The sequence below is a fragment of the Eumetopias jubatus genome, unplaced genomic scaffold (genome assembly GCF_037043125.1).
Source record: "Eumetopias jubatus isolate StellerSeaLion01/CBP00866 unplaced genomic scaffold, mEumJub1_p1.0 scaffold_1, whole genome shotgun sequence".
NCBI classification, from domain to species: domain Eukaryota; kingdom Metazoa; phylum Chordata; class Mammalia; order Carnivora; family Otariidae; genus Eumetopias; species Eumetopias jubatus.
Window position 1 is genome coordinate 176,286,796 of NW_028274807.1, and position 13,190 is coordinate 176,299,985.

Sequence of the window (13,190 nt, forward strand, 5' to 3'; positions counted from 1 at the left end):
AACCTTGCTTAATTGCTATATTATTTCATTTGAAGAGTACTGCTAACAAGTCTCATGATCATACCTCTAACATTAAAGAGGGAGAGTTAGTTTTTGTTGAAGAGCAGAATTCAGAGAATTTGACTAAAGAGTAGTAACTGCGTGGTCTAACAGAAAGATGGCAGACGTGGATCCTATCTTGGCTTCAACAGTTACGAGATGCGTGGTTTGAAGCCAGTCTTTTAATTTTCCCTTCTTTCTTTCTTTCTTTCTTTCTTTCTTTCTTTCTTTCTTTCTTTCTTTCTTTCTTTCTTTCTTTCTTTCTTTCTTTCTTTCTTTCTTTCTTTCTTCCTTCCTTCCTTCCTTCCTTCCTTCCTTCCTTCCTTCCTTCCTTCCTTCCTTCCTTCCTTCCTTCCTTCTTTCTTTCTTTCTTTAAGATTTTATTATTTATTTGTCAGAGAGAGACAGAGCGAGAGAGGGAACACAAGCAGGGGGAGTGGGAGAGGGAGAAGCAGGCTTCCCGTGGAGCAGGGAGCCGGATGTGGGGCCCGATCCCAGGACCCGGGGATCATGACCTGAGCTGAAGGCAGACGCTTAACGACTGAGCCACCCAGGCGCACCTCTGTCTTAATTTCTACATCTGATTTCATTATGTGGGGATATTAGAAACAAATATAAAATATTTAAGGCACTACCTGGCACTGAGTACTTGCTAAAAATTTGGTAGTGTATTCTTCGTAAATTATCCATGTATTTTAACCACAAACTAGGAGCCCCAATCTACAAACTTAAAAGAGATACTAATGTTTTACCAAGTCAGGTTTTCCACCACTGCCATTTGCTTTCTTTTTGTAAAGTCTGTTCTTAATATTTTGACTATCTGCATTGCATTCTGTCTATACCTTGTCAGTTTTACCTTTCACACCCTTCTAATTCATGCTGATGTTTTTCAAGTCTTGGCTTAGTCACCACTTGGATGCAACATTTAGGTTACCTAATTGGGCCTCATAAGTCAACTCCTCCTGGATTTCAGTAATTTTCTCTACTTGGTTTTGGGTTACGGCTTAAGGCTTATTCGGGGTGTTGGCACAGAGTTAAGGTGAAAGCAACCCGCCTTGGATGGAGCCGTTCTCCAGACACAATGTTTCATGAGTTGTACAAAGAACTAAGAAAGCAGGACTCTCACCTGCCCTGGTTATCTTACAAAACTGCCATTTGCTTCTGGCTGAGAGCCGATTGCTCCCCTCCCTTCCCCGGCCTCCTGCCCTTCACTTCATAACAGGGAGAACAAAGAAGGCTGCTCCTGGGAGAGATAAACTAGTCAGCAGTGTTTGAGATGATTAAAAACAAAACAAAACAAAAAAGAGTCCTTGTGGGTATTGATACGGCATTCTCCCCTCTGGTGGAAGGCCGAGAGCTTCAGTCAACATTCTGCTACTATGCATGAGGGTTACAGTAATTCTGAATCAAGCCTAACTAAGCAAAACAAAGAATTTGTTCATGCCTCGAATAATCTGAGATGTATTTGGGGGGCTGGGTGATCTCATTCCCCAAAATGGAGTGTAAGAGTGCCTTTTCATTTTAACAAGTTCATAGAATGACTTCAGGGAAATCTCATGTTTAATTTGTGTATTGACCATGTAAATATGTGGTTTTCAAAGTGCTTCTTTGTTGCTGCTGAGCCATCGATCAAATTGCATTGTAAAACTTGTTTTGGGAGTATTGTTTACTTGCAATGAGCTTTTGCAAGAATATTTGAAGAGTGACCTTTTGAAACGTGGCCTTTGAGACTGTTTTGGAAAGGTCTGTGAAATCTATTTGCACATTTTGGGGACATTTGTTTAAGTCAAAAAGTGTTTACGGAGCATACACAAGATCCTCAGACATGAATTATAAAATAAGGACATAAAGACATTATCAAAAAGACTTTATGCTTACCCTGGGCTAATGCCTTTTCCACTCTCTGGTGACTGAAAAGAAGTAAAACAGCTATTATTCGGTTCCTACGTCGTTGTAAAAAATTACCACAAATTTGGTGGCTTAAAACAACACAAATTTATTCCCTCACAATTCTGAAGGCCAGAAATCTGAAATCAAGGTTGCAGGGCCATGCTCCCTCCAAAGACTCTTAGGGAGACCCTGTTTGATGTCTGTTTCCTACCTCCTGGTAGCTGCCACCAGTCTTTGCCATTCTTTTGCCTATAGTCACATCACACCAATCTGTCTCTCTCTTCGCACTGCTTTTCCTTCCGTGTGCATCCTCTCTTCTGTATGCCTATCTCCAACTCCCTCTTGCTTTCTTTCACAGGAATGCATGTGACTGTATTTCAGGTTCACCTAGATAATAAAAGATAAGCTCCTCTTCTCAAGATTCCTAGCTTAAATCACATAAATTAATTAGCCTATGAGGTTAACATTCACGGTTTTGCCACATAAAGTGAAATCCTTAGGTTCTGGGGGTTAGGACACCGGCATGCCATATCTTTTGGTGGGGGGGAGGGAGCTCATTTTTCAGCCAAACAGAGTCTGCCCTCTGGCCTCTACAAGTAAAATATACACTCCCCATCCCAACATGCCCTAAAGTTTCAACCCATTACAGCATCAACACAAGTCCAAATGTCATCTAAACATCATCAGCCCAAAAGCTCTGTATCTCATCATCTAAATCAGGCAGAGTTGAAACTCCAGGTATGATTCATCCTGGGGCAAAATTCCTCTTTCTCTGTGGACCTGTGAAACCTAGGGAGAAAAAAAAAAGTTACCTGCCTCCAAAATACAACTGTGGGATGGGCATAAGATAACAACTGCAGACATTCCCATTCTGAAAGGGAGGAGAGGGAAGGAATAATGGGCCCATCCATCCCAAGCAAGTTTAAAATCCAGCAAGCACATTGCATTAGATTTCAACGCCTGATCATAATCTTATGTTGCATGTAACTGTGCCCTCCAAGCCTGCAGCTCTGCCCTCTGTGCCCCACCTGCTCCCGGGTCTCTGCCCTCAGAGTCATTGCTCCTTTCTTACAGGTAGCACCTATTTGCAGCTGAGTAGCTCTCTCACTGTTTCTTGTCTGTAGAATCCCAGAACTCTGAACAGTCTTCCTGCCTTTTTGTCTCATCTCTGCCCCTTTTTTTCCAGTCTGGCAGTGTTTCTGTTTCTGCTGCTATAAAATTCTCAATAACCTTGTGAGTCTTCCATGTTTGTCATGGGTTGTCACACCACTGGGCAAGAGTGCCCTCCACTGATCTTTCCCAGATAACCCCATCTCTCCTCCTTACTTCTGCTGACTTGAGTACATCCATGAGTCACACATCCCAAATCCCTTTATCAGATTGTTGCCCAGCCATATCCTTCACTTTCTTTAAAAACATGCCCTTCTAACAATAGCTCCTCTCATTTTTGCTTTGTTTTTTTGGCAATCTGCAGGAGCTGTGAATTTTTGAAATTATTAAATTCTGCTTCCTTCCTGCTTAACAGTACCTTTTTAAATTTGTTTCCTTCCTCTTGGATTTTCGCCATGAGCAATAAGAAGAAATCAGTCTGCACCATTAACATTTTGCTTGGAAATCTCCTTGGCTAAATATCCACGTTTGTCGCTTATAAGTTCTGCTTTCAGTACAACTATAGAACACAATTCAGCCAAATTTTCTGTCACTGTATAACAAAGATACTCTGTCCATCATTTTCCAATAACATGTTCCTCATTTCCTTCTGGACGCTCACCAACAGTGCCTTTAGCATTCGTATTTCTGACAACATCCTATTTATGACAATATATGTGTATTTTCTGAAACTGTAGATTTCTCTTTCATGCTCCTCACTATCTTCTGAGCTCTCACCAGAATTTCCTTTAATGTCCAAGTGTCTACCAACAGTTTGTTCAGGGAAATCTACACACTTGTTACCCCCATACTTCCCCAAATTCTTCTAGCCACTCTTCAGTACCTGGTTCCAAAGACACATCTTCATTTTTAGGAATTTATTACAGCAGATATAAAAGGTCTGTTTTAGTTTCTTATTGCCACTGCAGCAAATTGCACACATGCGGATGCTTAAAACAACAGATTTCTCTCTCTCTCTCTCAGAGCTCTGAAGGCCAGAAATCCCAAATCAGTTCCACTGAGCTGAAATGAAGGAGACAGCCAGACCATGCTCCCTCTGGAGGTTCTAGGGGAGAATCTGTTCTTTGACTCTTCAGCTGCTAGTGGCTACGGGGATTCCTTGGCTTGTGGTAAATTAGTCCAATCTCCATCTCCACCTTCGTATCACTTTCTCTTCCTCTGCCTTTTTATCTGTGTGTCTGTGACCAAACTTCCTCTACTTTATAAGGTCACATATATTTACATTTAGGCCCACCCAGATAATTAAGCATAAATATCTCCTCTCAAGATCCAGAACGTAATCACATCTTCTGCCCTATGAAATAATATTTACTCTTCTGCCATAAAGGTAATATTCACAAGTTCCAGGGATTAAGACATGGATGTATCTTCTTGGGGGGCCATTTTTTGGCCTACCACAACAGTTAGCAGTCAGTGATATCTTACTATGTATGCCACAGACTGTGGTAAGCATTTTACACTTGATCTTAGTCAAAAGGCTGAGAAGTAATGTGTGGCAAGCATTTTAAAACTTTATTTCATTTAGTCCTTAAAAAAGATACCTTAAATAATGCATTATATCTCCATTTTAAAGATGAAGAAATAAAAAATCAGGGATCCCCAAAGTCTAATAGCTCGTTTGCTTGTCTCCAGGTACAGAGACCATAGAAATATTGCTACACTTCTTCTTCTTCTTCTTCTTCTTCTTCTTCTTCTTCTTCTTCTTCTTCTTCTTCTTCTTCTTCTTCTTCTTCTTTTTGCTACACCATGTCTGTGTGGCTATTGTACTTCAGGAGTTGACGTGCTTTTTTAAAAAAAAGATGCATAAACATAAAAACAGTTACAGATTCCATCATAATCCATGCTTGTTCTCCCTTACTGTGCATCCAATACACTTTAAAAATAACCAGTAAAAGGAATGACTCAACCTCAAGTAGATATATTGTGAGGTAGCATTGATTTCTGGATTACAAATGTCCATGAACCCTCATTCTTAGCTCCAGGTGAAAGATTCATTGTTGCCTGATGGCAGCATTAAATTCAAGCAATAAGGCAGGGAGGGGGGGAAGGGATGACTACTTTGCTACATGTTTCCAATCGGGTGAAAGATTTAGATCTAGGAGTCTAGACAGATGAAGAAAACCAGGCTGGCCAATCATCAGTCCACTAAACAACACCTTGGTCTATGAGGCACCAACGAGAGAAACGAAGCAAACGGGATATAGTCCTCTCCTAAAAGAGTATCGCGGAAGCTCATGTACATTGAAACACACGTGATAGAAAATTTAAACACTGGTGTTGGCCAGGGCATTATCAGCAAGTAGAAGGTCAATTATCAAGAACGACCTGAGACGGAGAAGCTACTTTGGAAAGTATGCGGCTGGGTAGACAGAAAAGGACAAGCAGATAGCCGTGATGACAGTACTGCGCATGTGTATGGGGGGGGGGTTTGTCTGGCTGGAACAGACTGGATTGGAGAGGAAGGTATTTAGGAGACTTTCTCCAAAACACAGAGTCAGTTTTTACTTAATAAAATATTATTTATGAAGTATCATTTTTAGTATTATGTGAAAAATTATGTAAATCACACAAACACACAAGTGGACACACAGAAAATAAAGATTGCTGGTAATGACCTTGCAGAAATAACCACTGTTATCATCTTATTCTGAGTCCTTTCTATTGTATGTATTTATCCATATCTATTTATATACTTTTACACTATCTTGTTTTTTTTTTTTTTAATATTATCTTGGGATTTTGATACACAGTCTTCCCTGGAGCCTGATTTCTTCACTTAAAAACCTGCTATAAAGATTTTTCAGGTAACTAAATATTCCTCCAAAACATGATTTTAGTGGCTATATAGTTTTCACTCATACTGGTTCATTATTGTCCATTTAACAGTTCCCTATTATTGAGTATTTAGTTTAATTCCTATTTTATCCTTGTATAATTATTCATCTGACCAATACATTTGTACTTCTAATTTTTTTGCATATAAACTGGATGCCTCAGTTTCCAGTGAGGAGGTAAGGGAGTCCCAGCCGTTTTTCAATATTTTCTCCCTTTTTCTCCTCCTTTATGCATGTATCTGTGTGTATTATGCACATATTCCCATACATACACCTACATATAAAATATACAAATATATACATATATATTTTTGTAGGATTATTATATGTACGTATATGCAATGTTATAATAAAACACACAGAATGTTATTTTATACATATCTATTTATATATGCAAAATAGGGTTTTGTATAGGTTTTGTAGGAATATTATAGATATAACCATCAAAACGGGTAACATTATACCAGCAAGGGTGTAGAGGCAATTGAAATATATATGTGACAAATCCAGAACTCAAACTCAGTCCTCTCTAATATCCAAATCTAAATTCTCCCTGAGCTATTACTGTTATTACTACTACTAACTTACCTTGATTGAGCACTAACTATATGGTAGGCAAAGTTATAAGTATTTTACATGACCTGTCTCATGCAACTCTTACAATAACTCTATGAGGCAAATGACTATTATCATAACCATTTATGACTGAAGAAATGAAAGTAGAGAGCAATAAATAGTGAAAGGTCACGTAGCTAGTTATATCTGGCAACAAGTCCCAGTGTAAAGAAATATAATATTACAAGAGGACTTTGCATTTGAAGATACTATATGTGTTTGAGAGAGAACTCCCTGGCACCCATCATAGTCCTACTGGCAAATGTTTCAATGGTGGAGTATCATGTATTGGCTACTAATACAAGTTCTGGATCCAGATTTCTCCAACTGAAATCTCGGCTCTAGCACACACTAGCTGTGTGACTTTAGGCGAGTTACTTAACACGTCTGTGCCTAAGTTTCGTTTCTAAAACTGAGATACTAATAATAGGTTAGTTATGAAAATTAGTTGATGATTAAATAAAAAAATTTGTCTTCTCTCATGTAAGCCAGGTTTTAGTAAATACTAGTTACTATTCAAAGAAGTAATAATAATAATGACAAAATATGAAATAAAAAATAACAGATAAATGGCCGTAAGAAAGAAGAAGACTTCCGTTGGCAACTTCCAGTTAGGCCTTTTGTTAACTTTTCGAGTACAGTGAAAATTAAAAAGTACAATAGAAACACAATAAGCAACTAATTTGATTCTTTTACACTTCCTAAAATAATTAACTATTTGGTCTTCTATTTCCACTTAAATCAAATGAGCTGCCAATTTTCTGCTGGGTGGGACTTAAAATAGAAGCTCAATTCACACAAAAGAACCAGGATCACTTCTCTAGCATTTAAGAAAACAACACCGGGGTGGCCTGGGTGGTTCAGTCGTTAAGCATCCGCCTTCGGCTCAGGTCATGATCCCAGGGTCCTGGGATCGAGCCCCACATCAGGCTCCCTGCTCAGCGGGAAGCCCACTTCTCCCTCTCCCACTCCCCCTGCTTGTGTTCCCTCTCTCGCTGTCTCTTTCTCTGTCAAATAAATAAAAATCTTAAAAAAAAAAAAAGAAAGAAAACAACACCAACAAGATATAAAAAAGGCCACAGGTATGACCCAGAGAAGGCCTGAAATGTGAACAGGTGCTCGTGAGTTGAGGGGACAGCTTTCTTTACTCCTCCAAATCAACATTTATAAGTCCCCAAGTTTAATGACCATGACTCATCCTCAGTAAGACATCTGTACCACATCTGGACATCTGGTAGGACAGGAGCTTGGGATACAGAATGAAACAATTTTATAATTAAAAGGGCCATTGGTCCAAATTGGGGCAACGGAGGGCCTGAGATCAGGAGTGAGTAACTCACACCAAATGGCTTAAAGCTAGGTCTCCAGAATCATAGCTCAGTGCTCTTTCACTCTATCACCTTACTTCATTTATGTATGTATGTATGTATGTATGTGTATGCACGATTATGCATACACATGCATGAATATCTGTATGCAAATGTATGTGCACGAACACATATATGTATGCATGTATATTTGTGTATGTATATATACACATATATCTCATTCTCTATATTCTATCAAGTACTGTCAGCTCTGTTGCATAATTTATGCCATGAATAATTGATAATATCCATGGAGGAAGTTTAGGCTAATTTACATCAAGATTTTTTTTTTTTTTAACACATTTAGCAATTTTCACAGCTACACGTATAGTTAGCTGCCTGGATACAGATTTGGCTTTTGTGTGCAGGATTTTCTTTTACTGATGCCGTGCTGAACTGCAAGGACATTTTCAAAGAGCATATCTTGAGAAGCAAAATCAAATGACACTGTAACCCAAGTCTGCATTTTTGGTAAGAGCTTTCCTCTGCTTCTGTGTCATTGTGCATAAGACAAGCTGTGCTGAGCTCTGCTGTTTCAGACAAAGGAGCCGGCAAGAGAAAGGCTACAAGTCTTTGCTCTATTTCTCCTCTATTTATTCACAAATGACGTGCAAAACCAAACCCACCCTGTTTACTCTCCTAATGATAGGTAATTGTAATTCATTTCTTTAATGAAAAAAGCATGCTATGGCTTACCTTTCACTGAAGCAAAAAGCTGTTATAACTACCCAGTGTATTGTTTTCCTTAGTAAAACTCACTCATCGAGTATCAGGATAGCGTTTTCTTTCATCTTAACTCTTTCTTTTCCCCTAGACAGTGAGCCACATGGTGACAAAGATCATAAGGGTCCCCGGCCAAGTGCCTTAATATTCTAAACCTTCCCTTGTGTGGAAGTTGGATCTGCAATTCTGGTACACTGATTGGATTGGATTTGTTTGCCTTGAAATAACTCTGTTTCCCTATCGCACTAGGTTGTAGAAAATTGAGGAATAATGGTCATATTCTTTCACTTTGGTCTTTATTAGACTATGATGTCAGGAATCTACGCATTGGCGACTTCAGCTTTGTTAGCAGGGTGTGTGCTGTTGTGGTAATAAAATGATCAGCTCAGCTGGCATACTCTCGTGCTATTGTGTGAGATCCGGGACACAGGTCTGAGGTGGTAAATGCGACAGGCAGGCGAGTTCTCTAACATGACAATGGCACAGTGCTTGGTACATCTTTGACACTTAGGAAGATGGATATGAAAGAATGAGTCCCACTGGAACCATTATTTTCTTATATCTGTTGGTCCAAAATGACTCACCTCTTTTAATTGAATAGGTGTTTTACAACAGAAAATTTGATTATACAGGTATCTTTGGGCAGTCAGTATTCATTTTATATACATAACAAGTATGGCACTATTAATATTTAGATTCACTGGCTTTTTCCTTCCATATACAAAGGAGAGCACATAGAGCAAACTCTGGGAAATGCTGGTTTGAAAGTCTTCAAATAATAGTCCCAATAACAACATAAAGCAGTTATCACTGAAGTACTTAGTATATACAGAGTTAGATCATTGAATTTAATTGTCAAATAACCCTAGGAGATAATTACTATTTTTCTCACTTTATAGACAAGGAAATCGATACTCAGCAAACTTAAGAATCAATGATGCAGTAAGTCTAATAATAATAATAATAATAAATCATAAGTTATCCATTGAGCAGTTCTCTTATGCTGAGATTACAATATTTTATTTAATTCTGACAACAACCCCATGAGATGAGAATTGCTATCTTCATTAGCAGATGAGGAAACTTAAATAAACTGCCCCATCACACAGCTAAGTGGTGCAGTCAGAATTGGAGTCCACTTCTCTGCCTCCTCATATGGCAACCGCATCTCTATCTAGCAGAATTTGCATAATCATACCGTCTTAGTCAAAAACATATATTATAAAAAGGAGAACGACGAGGGTTTTAGAGAGATTCTAGTTCTGCGATTCTAGTTCTGCGATCTCATTCTACAAATGAGTAAGCTGGACCTGAAGTTAGAGCTTATTAGTCAGATGGGGATTTCGAATCAGTTTTCAAAAGAATTGAGCTGTATTTTGTTTTTAAAATTCTGTCCATTGGCGAAGTGGCCAACAAGCATTCAGCCTCAGTGAAATGACCAGATATTTTTAGAATGATCACCGAGCCTTGTAGAGCTGTGTGCATATAGTATGAGAGAGACTGTGTGTATGTATAAACTGGGAAGAAAATCACCGAACTCCGAGGGCAATAGAAGGTTACCAGTTGACCTTTTGCCTTCTTTCAGGAAGCATAGAACAGCAAGGAACAATTCAAGCTTGGGAGAAGAGGATCCACAAAGTGCTATTTGTTTTCTTCCTTTTGATTTCTATATTCAGCTAAGCACTTCCTTGAAACTGATGCCCAGAGCTGTCATTTATCCACTTTGCCATTATCACATCTGAATCCCGCAGGCCCACTTCAAATGCAGGGGAATACAACTGCAGATTCTGAATGGATTTCCTCAACAATGCTGCCCAATTGACTCACATTTAAAAATACTTTGATCAACCCATCCCTTTGTCACATGAAGCTAGAAGCACTAGAGGAGGCTACTGGAAAGAAAGGCCTGGTTCCATGGCCAGCTACGTTGACTTCACCAAAAAGAGATATTTCTTGTCTCTTTAGAAGAAGAATTACATGCAATGGGAAGATTAATGTTTCTCTGTCAGAAACCTACCTAGGAACAGGTGCTCCCAATTAATTTTCATGAGCCACATTCACCCTGTGGTTAGATAATTAAAAAAATAACCGGGGTAAACCTTCTCATGCCAGTCTAGTTAACCACATTTGATGTAATGAAACAACGCTTAGGAATATTCCGCTAAAAATGATTTTTATTCTGGTATATATTTTGATAAATAGTATTACTGATGTTCTGGATTTTAAAATGAAATCAGAGCTATCCTACAAAACAAAGCATTTATATAATGGAAAACATACAAAATATGGAAAAGATAAAAATTTCAATACACAGAAATATAAGTATGATTTTTCATTCTATTTCTGCATATATATTGACATAGATATAGTCAAACATTATATGGGATTTTATGAACTGGTAACACACTCATTAAAAAACTAATTAACCAACTAATATACATAGGCATAGCAAACTAATTGAAAAACCACAGTTAAGTCAAATATAAGCATCACTTTTTTTATAGAAGCAAAATATTTTACTGATATATATTTGTTATTTCTGTTTGTTTGCTTTACAATTCAAAGAATTATATTAATGTGGTAATTGATTTTTGTGGTTGTTATGGAGCTCAAGTGCCCTTGGGGAGGATTTTAAATATCATGAAACTGAGTCCTTTCCAGTTTTCTTTCTCATTAGGACTGGAGAGACCAGCCCCTTTGCAAAGATTTGACTGAGATATAAAAGAGACAATTATGTGGTCTATTACCAATTCTGATGGACCTTATGGTATTTAAATGAACAAAGCTCTCTTTGTCATTTCATTAACATGATTCCTTTTCAGAGAATGAGCAATTCTCATCTATTTCCTCCATTTTGGGAAAACAACCCAATTTTTCTCAAGCTCATTTGAAAGGGAAGAGGTTGTTTGGTCTCTCCATAATTGATTGAGAATGTATATGGCCTCTGAGTGCACCTGACTCTGACCTACCTCTGTGGCTTATTTCAGGCTACACCAGTGCAAGAAGTGGTATGTTATAATCCACCCGAATAACCAGAGGTTGAAAAGCACAGAACATACTAACCTTTATTGATTTCTAATTCCATGGCATTTGTTAGCTTGTTTTTCTCATTCCTCTTCTTTTTCCTTCTTAGGAAAATGAAATGTGTAACATCTGTGACCACAACATATTGTTCTGAAAGGGTTCACATTTAATATGCTGGATTTCTTCTTTTGAAGTTTACTCCCTTACAAGGACTTTAGCATTTGCATATTATTTTTCTTTGTTCCCTTTTAAAAGTAATTTTATATGTCAGGTAGTATTACTAACATGCATGCATCCAAATCTCCCATGTTTAAAAAGCAATTACAAGCAAAACAAAAGTAATGATCCATATGAACAATGAGCTTTTCTAATATTTCACTCTGGTCTATTTAAAAAACTACTTAGGCTCAGAAGTATTATTATATGTACACTACTGTATATAATTGTATTTATACAAACATATCCATTTATTACTTACAGTGTTCAATATAAAAAGCTTTGGAGGATTATTTGTTTAGTTGATGTGTAAGGGGAAACCTTCTTATGCCCTCTTTCTTTAAGGCTCTGTGCTGCTTATTTAAGATTCCACCTTGCATAAAACATAGAGCCACAGAAGGAACCTACTCTTCCTGTATGAGCCTTCCAAAAGTGAAAGAAAGAGGTTAAGATATGGTGAATCGAGCATTAATTAAGAGGAAGGTCCAAATCTCTGCACAATTAAATTCTTGCACAACCGATTGGGAATGAACGGAAGGAAGCAAACTTCAAATGCCCTACTGCAGACGCTCTGTGGAATTCTTTCGGATTACCCAAGGTTCAGGGCTATTTCACCTAGGCACTTTTGCTCAAGATGGTATCTCTTCCTCTACTGCTCATTTACCAACTTTAACTAACCTGTGGGACCCTTACCTTAGCTAAATCCCATTACCTTAGCTAAATCCCATTTATCTTTTGAATAGAAGTGGATACAGATTTTGTGGGGCCTGAAGTTTCGACTGGGGCTTACTTTAAGAAAAAATACATAAAATTACAAATACAAAAGGTATATTAGAACTAAACCATGATTAAGGATGAGAAGAGGAGTCAAATAAATTACTGCAGGCTTGAGATTTAAGCCACTCTCTTCCAAGATCTTATAGAATTTACTAGATGCTTAAAGGGAAATAATATCTTGATTGTCTCTTGGATTCCCCCCCACCCCCCGCATGCACTCCCCCAGCCCTCCTAGGGACCTTCTCAAGGGAGGGGCTGGAGACCTGAAGCTTACTAAGCATTGTGGCAAATTGGCCTTTCCCTTCAAGTCACACTCAAATGTCCTTTCCTGCTTTCCTCTTCCACAAGGCCTGCTTTCAGCATCCCTGAGCTTCCATAGCATCCTGTGCCCACCTCCAGAATCACAGCGTTTCCCATCTTGTATTGTAAGTGCCTAATTACAATAGGAATCTTTAGGAAGAAAATCTGAATTTCTCCCCATTTTCTAGCACAGCGCTTGTAATAAAGTATGTGCTGAATAAAGATTTTCCAATAA